General features: G+C 37.3%; 1 pseudogene; it reads right to left on the bottom strand.

Annotated features, from left to right (window-relative positions):
- Window positions 1–10,984: 10,984 nt before the first annotated feature.
- LOC148045971 (E3 SUMO-protein ligase KIAA1586 pseudogene) lies at window positions 10,985–12,893 on the bottom strand (annotated as a pseudogene).
- Between the last annotated feature and the right edge of the window lie 1,758 nt (window positions 12,894–14,651).

The following is a 14,651-nucleotide window of genomic DNA, read 5'->3' as shown; positions in this document are numbered from 1 at the left end:
TACGTGACTTCCATGCTTTTTAAAAAAATATATTTTTATTCTTTTTAAACAAAACAAGACATACAAAACAAAGAAAGAGAGGAAAAAAAGAACAACTTTCCTCCATTTCATCAAGCATGCCATTTGGTTACAAGTTTTTGTGCATCAATTCTTAAATTTAGGATTAACATCACTGGTTTACATTAAACATAGCTAAATGTTTCGCCGTCATTGAGCATTATACATTCAGATTACCATTAATATTATTTCATTTGTAACAATCCTTATTTCCTTAAATTCATAATTATCTATCAAATAACAATAAGTCTTTGAACTATTATAGTATCACCTATCTCTAAAGAGAAAAAGCAAAGATTGGGACAAAGAATTCCCATTGGTTTATAATAAAGCATTCATATTTTCAATTGACCATAATGTCTCCAATTGTCCAGACTTCTAAGAATGGTTTCACATTATTAATTATTCATCCATATAGTAGTTAAGTATTTCAATTCATGTATATATCAGTTATTCCTTACATCATCATTAATCTGTTTAATATAGAAAGATCTTTCTAATGTGAAATGGTCGCTACATACAATTATACTCCTGAGATGGTACTTTCTCGTTTTTCCAATTTTTGGCAAATACAATTCTAGCAGCTGTTAAAATATTCACGATCTGATATTTCAAGTCCTTGTTGTATGTTTCTGGTATTATTCTCAATAGAAAGAGTTCCGGTTTTAAATCTATATGTTTATTTATCATTTTCTCCAACCATATGTGGATTTTAGTCCAATATTTTATTGCTTCGGTACAAGTCCACCACTTGTAGTAGTATGTGCCTGGCGTCTGATGACATTTCCAACATTTTTCGGATTTGTTCTTGGACATTCTTGCAATTCTCGATGGGGATAAATGCCACCTGTAAAACATCTTATGCAAATTCTCTTTATATGCAATTGACATTGTCATTTTATAGGTTTGAGTCCACAGTTTTTGCCATTTCTCTAATTCAATCTTATGTCCAAAGTTTTTTCCCCAAGCTAACAAGAGTTTCTTTGACTTGTTCCTCATGGAGTTTCACCTCTAGTAAGTAGCCATAGAGTTTTTAAATTACCTTTTCATCGGTACCTGTTAAGATTTTATCTAATTCAGTCATTTTATCATAAAAACCCTCCTTTTTTTGATCTTCATTATACCTAGAATGTATTTGCACATATGAATACCAATTAACTTCAATACCTTCTTGTTTCAAGTCGTGTATAGATTTGAGTTCACCCTCTGTATTTAATAGCTCAGCATATCCAACTGTTTGTTCCTTCTTATATGTTATTGAATATGAAAAAGCTTCAATGGTTGATATCCAGACTGGAATTTTTAAATAGTGTAGCCTCTTAACATTCTCCCAGTTTAATAACAAAGCCTCTCTTAAATGTTGCCTCCTAAAATAATCATGCGCTTTAGTTCCCTTATACCATAAAAAAGCATGCCATCCCAACAGCAAGTCGTGACCCTCTAGATTCAAAAGCCTACTATTTCTTAACATTACCCATTCCTTAATCCACGTTAGACTAGCTGCCTGGTAGTATAGTTCCCAATCAGGTAATCCGAACCCTCCACTTGATTTAGCATCCTGCGACACTTTGCTTTTTATTCTTGCTTTCCCCCCCTGCCATATGAATTTCAACACCACTTTATTTAAGTCTTCAACTATTTCATTTAAATGGAATAGTCCATTTTAAAAAACCTGAAGAATTCTATTGCTGATTCTGTGCTGTCAAATATAGTAAGTAATGGTAGAGTAGGAGGGCTCTTTCTAAAATCCACTCTCATCTCTACATCTTTAAGCATGTTTCGCTCCACAAGGTGAATTTGTTCAAGCTCCTTTCTAAATGCATGCTCATCACTATCTTGATTGAGACCAATGACTATTGTATAATCTGCAAACTTTGGTACTTTAACAGAAGGATGCTTAGAAATGAAGTCATTGGTGTAGAGAGAGAAGAGCAACAAAGAAAGCACACAGTCCTGGGAGATACCTGTGCTAATAGACCCAGTGCTTGATGTGATTTTCCCTGGCTTCATCTGTGGCTTCCTATTTGTCAAAAAGCTAATAATCCACCTGTAAGTATGGACATGTACAGTTAGGCTGAATCAATTTGGAATGAAGTATTTCTAGAATGAATGCCAAGCTGAGGTCTATAGAAAGAACCCTTGCATAAGTCCCTGGAGATTCAAAATTTGGCAAGATGTAGTGCAGTGCCATATTGACAGCATCTGACCTACTGAACTATTTATCCATTGGGCAAACTGCAAGGGATCTAACAGTGGATCTGTGCTGATTTTCAGGTGGGGCAGCACTAATCTCTCAAAGTCACTCAGCTCCTTGATGGAGGATTTCTTGAAAACTGGGATGATAGTAAAGTATTTAAAGAAGGGGGGGCATTTCTCATCTCCTGTGTTTTTTTTAAAGATGCAGGTGAAGATGGAGGCCAATTTTCAGCATAGATTTTCAAGCAAGAAGGCGTTACTCTGTCTGGTACTTGTGCTTTTTGTATCTTTTTTTTCTATGAAAAGGATGGGGTGGGGCAGAGGGTTGGAGATAGATGTAGGAGATTTGGTTATTGTTGGTGTATTTGAGGTGGAGAAGATAGTGGTAGATGATAGGGATCTCCTCTCAAGCCTACAACAGAACACATTTGAGTCATCCCCCAGTCGATGATTCTCTTCAATAAGGGAAGGAGATCTGTGGCCAATGATGTTCTTCAGGCTTCCCCACACATTTGCTGATATATTAGCTGAGAACCAATTCTTTGTTTTTCAGAGTAGCTTCTCTTTGCTTCTTTGATCTTCCTTGTTGATGTCTTCCTAGCCTTTTTTTCCCCTTCAGAAGTTTCTCTGCAGTCTGAGTGGATTGAATTCTGATGTTAGATGGTATTCCTGCTGGTTTCTTACTAGAAAATGGTAATGAAGTTCTTATATATCTTATTAGCTGTGCATCCACCTTGCCTTTATAACACAGAGTGAGCCACAGCTCATACATGGATTTAAAATAACCAGGTCCATGCCTGATTGTAATATCAAGCTAGTCACATCATTTTATAGTACTTAATGGTGGAACAACAGGGTCTTGTTTTCATTTTGGCAGTCTCACTGTTGCCAAGGAAGCCACTCTGGGACCAATTAACAAGAGCTTAAAAGTAGATTAAAGCAGCACCGAGAATAACTCTCACTCACAGTGACCTGCAGCTGAATTTGAACTGTTGACCTCAAATCCACTTAACCCGGGATTGGGAGAAATGAATAGGGCAAAGTGGATTTTGGATAGATTTTGAAAGAAATTCCATTGTAATACTCTTGTTGTGGGTAAACTGACCATCGGCCAAACTACTTGGAGCCCATGTCTTATGCCACCTTTCAATGTTTAATAGCCAGAGAGCCTGGGGAACATTATGACATCAGACTCAGCTGAAGGGAATCAGAGACTAATGAGGCTACAGAGCAAACACAAGACTTTCTTTATTCCCAGTCAAAGTGAAGGGGGAGCATTTTTGTCTTTCCCTCTTGAACAATAGAATTGGTGGGAGACCAGAGAAATTGCCTGAAAAATAGGTGGAGTTCTGGAAATTGATGGTAGAGGATGCTAAAAATCCAGGACATAGATTTGGAAAACAAGGACAAGAAAAGGACAGTAATATCCCAGAAGGACCACTAACTAGCTTATAAGTAGTTTAATAAGATCAATTAAATAGAAATGCATTTTACTCTTGCCAGTACCTCAACACAAAGGCTTCTTTGAACTGCTAAAGGCAGTAAAGAAAGAGAACTTACAACTAGAAAATCAAAAATGAACTATTCATTGCTTAGTTTGCTTTTTCTTTCCCAATGACAAATATATAGCAGGGCCATAATAGCCTAAGCAGAGCAAGGGGGGGGGGGTAGTGGAGGAGGGAGAGAATAGTTGCCACATGGATCCAATTCTCAGCTTTAGCTGATTCAGTATGTACTATTGGATGTTTGCAGCCGAGGTGGCGCAGTGGTTAAATGCAGCACTGCAGGCTACTGCTAGATCAGCAGTTCAGCGGTTCAAATCTCACCGGCTCAGGGTTGACTCAGCCTTCCATCCTTCCGAGGTGGGTAAAATGAGGACCCGGATTGTTGGGGGCAATATGCTGACTCTCTGTAAACCGCTTAGAGAGGGCTGAAAGCCCTATGAAGCGGTATATAAGTCTACTGCTATTGCTATTTAAAAAATACTTTGAAACTCAACTAAATATTGGAAGTAAACGATTGAAAGGGGATGGGGCTCTGCCTCTTAGATAATAATAAAGGACTTAAAATTGAACAGAATGGGATCAGATTTGATGTAGAGGAATAAGCCAGCAAAAGAACAATTAAGTCTGAAAATAGGCTGGAAACAACTGGGGCTGTGAAAAAGAAATCCTAAAAATGTCTCTCTTTGTATCCCAATGGGAGAGGCAGTTGAGCAGGGACTCCAAATATTGACAGTGGCTCTATTCAAGGCACCCCCACAGCACCCCATATTCTAAGAGACCCATAAGAGACCTTGTGCAGCCAGACTCACCCTGTCCAGTTGCATGCATATACATCATGTAGTGCAAGGGGAGAGAAGAAATACTTTCCCATACCCAAGGGGTATTTTGTTTCTCCTTTATGGAAAAGAAAATACAGATGCCTCTTATGGGCTGCTTCTGAAAAAGTGGTTGGAAATAAATTCAAAAGCCATGTTTTGAACGCTTTCCCAATTTGTTTTTCAATGTATATAAACTTGCAACTCCTGTGCAATATTGGTTTAGAACCATAAGTTTTGTGACATATTCTAACACACAATTGCTCAGCTAATGTCTTCATGATTTGTTGTACTTGAAATTTTAAGAATGTGTATGCTGGGGGGTAAGATCCAACATAACACTTGAGTCACTTGAATCAAGGGGACATTTAAAAACTAATTTGTGAATTGGGGTGTTGAGTTGAATTTACTCAGTTATGTCACAGGGAATATAACCACCAATCAACCAGAATGCTCCTCAGTGTCTCTGGGCAGCAGGCTGTTCCATGTTTATCTTGCTTAGTTTTGCCTTTGTTCTTTTTTATATATTTAGTGATTGATAAATATAACAACCTAAAGATACGATAAGATACAACCAAAAATATAATAGTGTTAATAAAATAAGAAAATAATTACATAGTAGTGATTAAAAGAGTGACATTGGAAGAAACTAAAAACATATACATAAAATGTTAATACAGAAATGCAGTAGCTCAGTTCTTTAACATATTTAATCCAGCCATCTATTGTTTCATTTTCTCAGTTTTCATAAAATATATTGTTTCAATAATGATATTTGTATAGTACACTAGATTTTTGGTATTGTATTATTAGGGCACCTTAAAATGTTGAATATAGTTAAGAAATGGATATTGTATTATTATTAATCCCATTCAGATATTAATGTTACAAGCATTACAATTATTGTCTTTTCTTCCAAATTAAATATTGTATTGGAAATGAAATGAAAAAATGAAAGAAGGGAACACATCAAGGTATTTGTTTTATAATAAAGATTTCAGTCTTCCATTCCTTTATATTAAATTTTTCTTTCTGTTCGTATATGATGTATATATATATATATATATGAAAATGGATGGATGGATCTTTATATATGTTAATAAACACTTACCTTTTTTTTCTGGGAAGCCGAGAACATTATCAAACAAAGCACTGGGATGCCATTTCCCATCAACTGGACTTTGTAGGAAAGATTATGGGATCCATTTTTGAAAATAAAGAAGATGCCGGCGGCCGGCATTTTTAATTATTCTTTTTTTAATATTACAATATCAACCAAAAAATTCAGGCAAAGCATGAACCCTAGAAGGCATTGAGGGAAGATTTTGTAGGGACACTGGTGTGCCCAGGGGCTATAACAACTGAGAAGAACAGCTGGCCTTCTATGCTTTCACTAGCAACACAGAAGGAGAAATTTTTAAAGAAGGGCATTGCTACGGCAAGGCTCAGCAAGATTTTTGTAACGTAACAAGCTGCCCAGGGAATCCATTCTGAGGCTCCAAACTGCAAAGCAGTGTGCTTACCAGATTTCCTCATGATTAAAAAGGGGGAGAAGAACTGACAATATGTATAAAAGTTGCACTAATATACAAGACACACGTTTGGAAATCATTATAGCAGAAAGGAGGGGGAAGCAACTTAATTACAATGTGAATCACGGGAAAAAAACTGCAGTGGGTATAATAGGAGTCTAGTGATCTTTATTCTTGCTTTGCCTCCTTCACGAATACTAGGTGTTAATGAGCAATTTCAGTGCTTCTGCTGTCTTCCATCTTATAGTCTTGAGTGGGCAACATTATTAATAGAGGATATCTTTACACACAGGGTGTATCTTTTGGGAAGTAGGAAAATGTTTTTTGTAAGAGCATAGAATAATAGAAACTGAAAGAACTTAGAATAATAGAAACATTTTAAATTTCCCAGTAATGGAACATCTGCAAATTCCCCAGGCAGACTGTTCCACTGATTAATTGTTCTTACTTTCAGGAAATTTCTCTTTAGTTTTAGGTTGGATCTCTCTTTAATGATCTTCTATCTGTTACCTCCTTGTGCTGGCCTACAATAAAGAAATAAAAATAAAATAAAATAGAGAAAATAAAGAAATAAAGAAACTTTCTATTGTCCTGAGTGTCTTAGTAAGTTCCTTTCCAAATTAGTGTAAATATACAAGTCTACCCTAAATTCCAAAGAAAATACATAAGGATCATTCAGATATTTTACTGCTGTAGCATTTAAGAAATGAGAGGTGTATCCTTCCAATTATTTAAACAAGAAATTGCAAAATGTCTAAAACAGAGGCAATGAGAAAGTTCCAATCATTTGTTGGAATAAAAGAACTGCATAGGATAGGGCCAGGACTTGTGATGGGAACTGAAGTTATGGGTACAAAGTAGCTGCGATCTTCTTGCATTTTTTTCTAGCCCAACTCTCCAGAAGACTTGGTATTCAATATCCAGTTAGCATGGCAAGCACATCAGATTTGGGAATGGTTTTTCTTAAGAACTGGCAATGTCAATTATTATTGGAATTGTACATGCAGTGATTTGACATATACAAGAGAAATATTATAGGGATGGAAATTTTTGTCTTTTGAAAGTGCAACAACACCACAAGACAGACACAGACTTAGAAATAGACCTCTATATAACAATGATCTCAATATTGATCAGCTTATTTTTTTCTGGCTAGTTGGCCAGATGTATTAGACTACGGCCAATGGAAAGGAACTGTGAACAAATAGAACAGGCTGGGTTTTGGAATGACACTAGATGGCAGCTATGAATTGCAGTGCTGAACATTTTACCTGCTTGGGCTCCAGATCAAAGGGAAAGTGCCTGATTGCAAATTAAATCTTTTATTCAAAATTGCTTATTAAAAAAGAATCTCTTAGAAGTTGTCAATCATGAGAAACAAAAACAAAAATGTAGTAAAAAGAATTATAGGAAATAGCTTATGTATCTGAAAAATAACATGAATTAACATAAATATTTCTAATTTTATTTTATTTTCGTTTAAAAACTTGATCTAATGCATTCTGCCTAAAAACAGTCAAGACAGTACAGGTAGTCCTTGGCTTAAAATCATTCATTTTGCAACTGTTTCAAAGTTAAAAAAAAGCACTGAAAAAAGTAACTTATGACTAATCCTTGCACTTATGACCATTGCAGTGTCTCCACAGTTATGTGATCAGAATTCAGGCAGTTGGCAAACAGCATGCATTTATGACCATCGCAGCATCCTGGGAGAAAGTGATTTCCATTTTCCAGCAAGCTTCTGACAAAGTCAACGAGAGAAGCCAGATTTACCTAGTGACAATGCGATTCACTTAACAGCTGCACTGATTTGTTCAACAATTATATCCCAAAAGGTTGTAAAATTGAGCATGACTCACTCAACAACTACACAGCTTAGTAATGGAAATTCTGGCCTTAAGTATCATCGTAAGACAAGGATTACCTGTAAACAATAAAAATTATATAGCACTTTTCTATTGTATGTCTTGTAAATAGATGGGATTTATTATTCCCACACTATATTGGGTTGCTGGGATGTGCTGAGGATAGGCAAATGTCACACTGCTCTTCTAATGAAAGGGGGAGTTTACAGCTGCTTTCAGCCAATGTAAATTTGATATGGCAGTCAAAAAAACCTCATCAAGGGAGAGATGGTATTGGTTTAGGGGTTTGGAGCAGATTTTTTAATACATATTTGGTATGGAGATACGAAGTAGCACTAGTTAATTTGTTTAAGTTAGCTACTACTTAAAAGGTACATAGAACCTTAACCCATTTAAAAAAATAAAATTTCCCAGCATTATCTCAGATGCATATGCATTCTCCAGATGAACCATCAGATGCAAGCTGGGATATCTTGAAAGGTATATACATTACCATTGGGTAACAATCTATTTCTACAACCAATCAAACTGTGCAACATTTTCCCCAAATTTTGAACAGTATATTTCATTTTAAAATTTTTCCTATAAGCTCAATTGGCATGCCTGATAGTGGGGGGTGGAGGTGGGGGGGTAGGAATGACACACCCTCTGTAGTCTTCTTAGATGCATAGGTATGGGCTTATTCATTTCCTTAATGGTTGATCCAGAGTGGGTTCAACTTCTTAGCCCAGGGAGAGCTTTTGGAACCAAAGCCTACCTATTATCAATTCCCCATTCAAACATTAAGAGTATGCTATGGATCTTTTCCCAGAATGATTGCCTTAGTGGTCCCTTAGTCAAGCACAAAATAGTCATTTATCAAAAGATGAAGTAAGTGAGATGCTTTCTTTTCCTCCTCCCCAGTATCTCTGCTGCTTGTAGTTTATCTTCATCTTTTTGGCTGGGCAGTGATGACATTTCCAAACAAAGCCTTCTTGTGAACTGCAGCCATCCATAACTTTCTAAAAATACCTCTGGAGCTTATGTGGGGCCTAGAGACATTCTTGGTAAAAATAGATGATACAAGAATTGACACATTGCTTTGCAGCATGCCAACTTTCAGTGTATTTATATGTCAATTTTAAAAGCATTGAGAAAGAAATAGTCAGGTGGAGTAGGTATCCTTGGTAAATGTTGAAGAAAGAATTCCTGAAATATTGGTCTGTCTTACTGCCATAACTTCCAAATTAAGCAGTTAAAATTGCAGGAAGAAGTGGATCAAATCAGTTAACTCTGATTTCTCTGCCACTCCCTCCCTCCTTTGCAAACCTATCATCTCTCTGTGTTCAAGGTTGAGCATCAATGTTGTATGAACTCTTCCTTCACCTACATAGAATAGAATAGAATTATTTATTGGCCAAGTCTGATTGGACACAAAAGGAATTTGTCTTTGGTGCAAATGCTCTCAGTGTACATAAGAAAAATAACAGAATACATTCATCAAGAATCATAAGATACAACACTTAGTGATAGGCATCGGTTACTAATAAGCAATCAAATTACACTAGGAAACAAATAAAACAATATAAATTGTAAAAATACAAGCAGCTTGGTTATAGTCATAAGTGGGAAGAGATAGGTACTGGGAAGGAAGAGAAGAATAATAGTAATACAGTCTTAGTAGATAATTTGACAGTCTTGTAGGAATTAGCTGTTTAGCAGAGTGATGGCATTCAGGGAAAAACTGTCCTTGTGTCTAGTTGTTCTGGTGTGTATCTGGAGAGAATGTTTCTCTCCTCAGCAATTCACTCATTGATTCACAGAGAATTAGAGTTGGGGACAGCAATAGTTAGCAAAGATTAGGCCATGTGCCTTCAAGTGATCCTAATTGATTCTACTGTTAACCTATTGGGAATCTGAATATTCGAGAAGGATTTATTTCTGTTTGACATCTGAAGTTGGAAATATAATAGAATGTAATCTGGATTCCCAGGAGGGAAGGAGTGCATTCGAGAAGAGTAAGAGACACCTCAGTTCAGATAGTTGGTGAGAGAGAAATGATGAAGGTGGTTCCTCCCTAATAATTCCCCAAGTACAGTGTATGCTTTAGGGGGTTATCTGCTTTGGTTTGGCAAGATTCTGTCTATAGGCGAGAAACAATAAAGAATTCTGCTTGGAAGAATCACAATGTGTCTTTCTTGGGTATTTGAGCCTGACTGGAGGCCAGGAAGTGGAAATGCTCACTTGGAATAGGGAATAAATTGGTTAGGTAAAATAAAACTCACTTCTGACAAGGTAAGAGATATGTAAGGAAATGTGCATCTGCATCAGGGGTGGGTTTCAAAATTTTTTGGAACCTACTCTGTGGGTGTGGCCTGCTTTGTGGGAGTGGCTTGCAGGCCATGTGACCGGGTAGGTGGGGCTTGCCAGCCATGTGACCGGGTAGGAGTGGCTTGCCGGCCATGTGACCGGGTGGGAGTGGCCAAGACGATGTCACTGAATTCTTTGCCCCAATGGATGAACTACAGTAAGATTAAAATAAGTACAAAAACAATAAAAGAGTTACTTACAGAAGGAAGATGACTGTTCTTGCCAGTCTTCAGTATCACTGACTCCAATGAATGGGCTACACAAAGAAGAAACACAGAAATGAATTCTTTCATTGCATACACTGCATTGGGATGAAACCAGCACACAAAATAATAGAAAAGGAAAATTATTGTCCTTTTTTGCATCTTCTGCACCACCACCTCACCACCTTGCTCCAATAACCTACACAAAGGAGAGACACAGAAGCAAGACTTTAATTGAATGTACTGCATTAGGATGAAACTAGCACACAAAATAATAGAAAAGGAAAATTACTGTCCTTTTTATGTCTTCTGCACCACCACCTTATCACTTTGCTCCAACAACCAACACAAAGGAGAGACACAGAAAGCAAGACTTTAATTGCTTGTACTTCACTATCTCAAGGATGAACACAGCACAGAGCACACTCAGCAATAAAGACAGCTACTTACAAAGGAAGGATCTCACTGGCTTGACAGTTTTCTGCACACCACCTTATCACTTTGCTCCAACAACCTGCACAAAGGAGAGACACAGAAAGCAAGACTTTAATTGCTTGCACTTACATCTTACATAAGAATAACACAATGAAAGAGATACACTCAAGTACTTACTTGTGTTATTGCTTTCCTGGTTGTTGAAATTTCCATACTGTTCTTAGGCTTCCAGATTCCTCTGTTGCAGCTTTCCTGATCTTTACTCAAGGATCATCAGCCGTGTGGTGGTGCGCTCTGAGCCAAACTTTCACTGCAGGAATTGGGTCCCATCTCTCAACAGTATGCCAACAACACTTATCACCATTAGATTACTTATGTTTGGAACAATTAGGCATGTTCTTTGCTCTGAACATATGAGGTTCATTTTTGAGAACCCCCTCTCCACCTCTGCTGAACTAACAACAATTGTCCTGACAATATCTCTAGCTTTTCTGATACTGTCAAGAATTTTATACTTGTCTGGATTTTTCAGCACATTTTCCAAAAAATCTCTGTAGTCGTTCAAATTAATTTCATAATTAAAAATACTGCCAAATGCAACCAATGCTTCCTCTGTCTCAGCCCATGGAACGACTACATCTTCAATGTTCCAGTAATCTGGCTCCAAATATGTGATAAAGTGTAATTTGTTTGTGGCTGGCAATAGGCTACCTGTTCTTAGATGGTCGCAATCCATCAGCCTTTTCTTCAAATTGGTGATGATGCTTGACAGAAGCTTGTCATGAGGAATGGCAACAAATTGTTGATTTGGAGCTAAATTGATGTTTTTGAAGGCTTGTATTTTTAGCACTTCCACAAGTGCTAAACACAAGTTCTGTTTCTTATCTGCTCTGCTCTGTCTAAGCATTTCAAAAGCATTGATTGTTCACAATACTACTTTTCAGCTATGATATTTGTTTCTCTCCCCTGTAGGGCATTTGACAGAAGAGAAATCTCATTTAGGATATCAATCATGAGGGCCAAATCCTTCCAAAAATTTAGATTTTCAAAACGGGAAGCCATGCCTGGAAATTTTTCATTGCCCTGAAAAAACTGATGTAGCACTGGATAAGCACGCCACACAGCTATGGTTGCCCTTAAATTACAGGCAGCCCATCTTGGTCCCAAAACTCTTCACAATTTCTATGCCCAATTGTTTGGAGATTTGGAAGAGGTCATTCTGGCTCTTGCAGGATTTGTGGAAGGTGATGTGTATTTTATCAAGGAAGATCTTGAAGTGCTTGATCTGCTTCACTTCTCTTATTGCATCATCCAGCACAAGTTGCAGGCGGTGGTTCAAGCAGTACCAGATGACGATGTTTGGGAAATCTTGAGCTATTCTGGCGCTGACTCCAGATTTTCTTCCAAGCATAATGTTGGCACCATCGGAGCAGAAAACGATTAAATTCTTCCGTAGATATTCGGTGGTAAATCCAACTTTATGCAAGCTTCCCATCGATGTGGAATATATGATCTCCGCTTCTTGTTTCTGTAATTACAGAAGCTCAACGAAGACGATTGCTGGACATTCTGGATCCTCAACTCTAACAAAAACTATCAGCACTACTTTCATTGAAAGTGTTGTGGCTTCATCGACTATTAGGCACACCTTTTGATTATTTGCAATAATCCTGAAAAACACGGTGGTCTTGATTTGGTTCGCAATGAATTCAACTATTTTCACTGCAGATCTCCGTGAATGCAAGCCAACTCCCACATCCACTCCAACCGTATTTAGCAAATTTACCTGCGCTTTGATGTCTGAGAATGGATTATATCTTTGTGCCAGATCGTAAACAGTAGAAAATATTGTGCAAATACTGGATAAATATTTCTCAGTTAACTTATCCAGGGATTTGGTTAAAGCTTCCTGCTCCTGTTGTTTACTGTTCTCCATGCAAATAAAGTGTGCTTTTGATTGAAAATGTTCCCTTAATTTTTTTCTGAGCGATGCTTGTTGTGTGTCCTTGGTTTTCCCTGATGGCACAACCTGGAAATGTTTCCACTCTCTAGAAACATGAATACCTTTCTCTAACGAGAACATGGGTTTTGCATAGTACTCACAACCCACCTTCTTGTCGGATACTGCCAGTCCATCATACTTGTCCTTGAAGTGTCTGTATTGCTGCAAATTCCAGCAGTCAGGAAGTTGTGGAACTTCAGTGGAGTTGATGGATTTGCTGTGGTAGTGGTTGTGCTGGTGGCATTTGTGATGCTTGTGCTGGTGGTGCTGGTGCTGGTGCTTGTGGTGCTGGCGGTGCTGGTGCTGGTGACTGTTGTGGATCAGTTGATTCCTCAACTCTTGGTTTTTTGGAGAAGAAAGCGGTCATATCCTGTTGCCTCTTCTTCATTATGCTAAGTAATACTAACTGCCTGCCAAAGAAATAAAACAATATTGGACTCAATTGTGGTTGTAAGCTGAGGACTATAGGTAACAGAAGGAACCTCTGCTTTCAACCAACAATGTACAGTCTTTTCGGGAAGGATGAGAAATAGGAAAGATATAAACAAACAGGAAAGATATAGTCCTTCATCCAAGAAGATCGTTCAAGAATTAATGTCATATTCCCAGAGCAATACAAATTTCCTTTTTCTGAAATGTAGTTCTCAGTTCCAAAAAACAGGAATATATGAATTAGGTTCAGTACTTAGGTCGGTCCAAGTAGCTATTCAGAAGTTAGTGGTTACAAGCAATGGTAAAGCAAGATATGGAATTAAAACCAGAAATATTTTGTTGGCTAGTTGAAAGGGAGTACAATATATATTTAATTGTACACATGTTAGCAGCTGCTGGAATTGTGTTTGCACAACAGTGGAAAAACAAAGATATGAAAATGAATAAATATTACAATGTGCAGGAGTAAAAAAATTGACAATTAAAATCAAGAAGGCTTTGAATACTTTTTCATGTGGGATTTGTTTTAGCAATTGCTAATTAACAGAAACAGAAATTAGAAATCCAAAAGTATGAAAGAAAACACCAGTTATGTAAGGAAAGGTCCCCAAAATGTATAAGGAAATATTACTAGATCATTATTAATGTGTAGATAACTGCGGAACATTACACACCCACACAAACTATGACAGTGACAGGAAAACACCAAAAAATAAGAATTCTCCCCCCCACAAAAAGACTGCAAATGAAACCAGTTTTTTCCCCTAATCCTAAGGACAGGAAAGACAAAGCCACTGGAATAAAAACCATCAAGGCATTGTGGGAAATTATAAAGGACAATGCCAGAAAGCTCACAGAACCAGCAACCACCTCAGAAACTGGCAGAAACCCACCACTGATCTCCATTGTCAGTTTCACTTAGTGAGATTGGGATGTATCCATCTGGAAAAGACCACCCTCAGAATTTGGGAATATTCTTAGATTTTTTTTGTCCTAACATTAGAAATTTGAGTAGCCTTGGTGGCAAGAAGCATTTTTCAGTTGTTTTATCTGCTGCACCAGTCTCCTAATCAAAGGGCGCATTTTCCAAGCATTCTGAATCACAACTGAGCCAATTGCATTTTAGTATAGCACATTGCAGAAACCATTAACTTATGTTGTGCAAACTCAATCAACTGGATTAATTCAGCAAATCAAGTTAATCATGCTCAAATCTATCATGCAAACACATTTCTCTAACTTTGCATCAAATTAAAGCCC

This window comes from Thamnophis sirtalis, unplaced genomic scaffold (genome assembly GCF_051295495.1).
Source record: "Thamnophis sirtalis isolate CommonGarterSnake01/CBP01778 unplaced genomic scaffold, rThaSir2_p1.2 scaffold_4, whole genome shotgun sequence".
In the NCBI taxonomy this organism is placed as follows: domain Eukaryota; kingdom Metazoa; phylum Chordata; class Lepidosauria; order Squamata; family Natricidae; genus Thamnophis; species Thamnophis sirtalis.
This window is presented reverse-complemented; position numbering and strand designations above follow the sequence as displayed.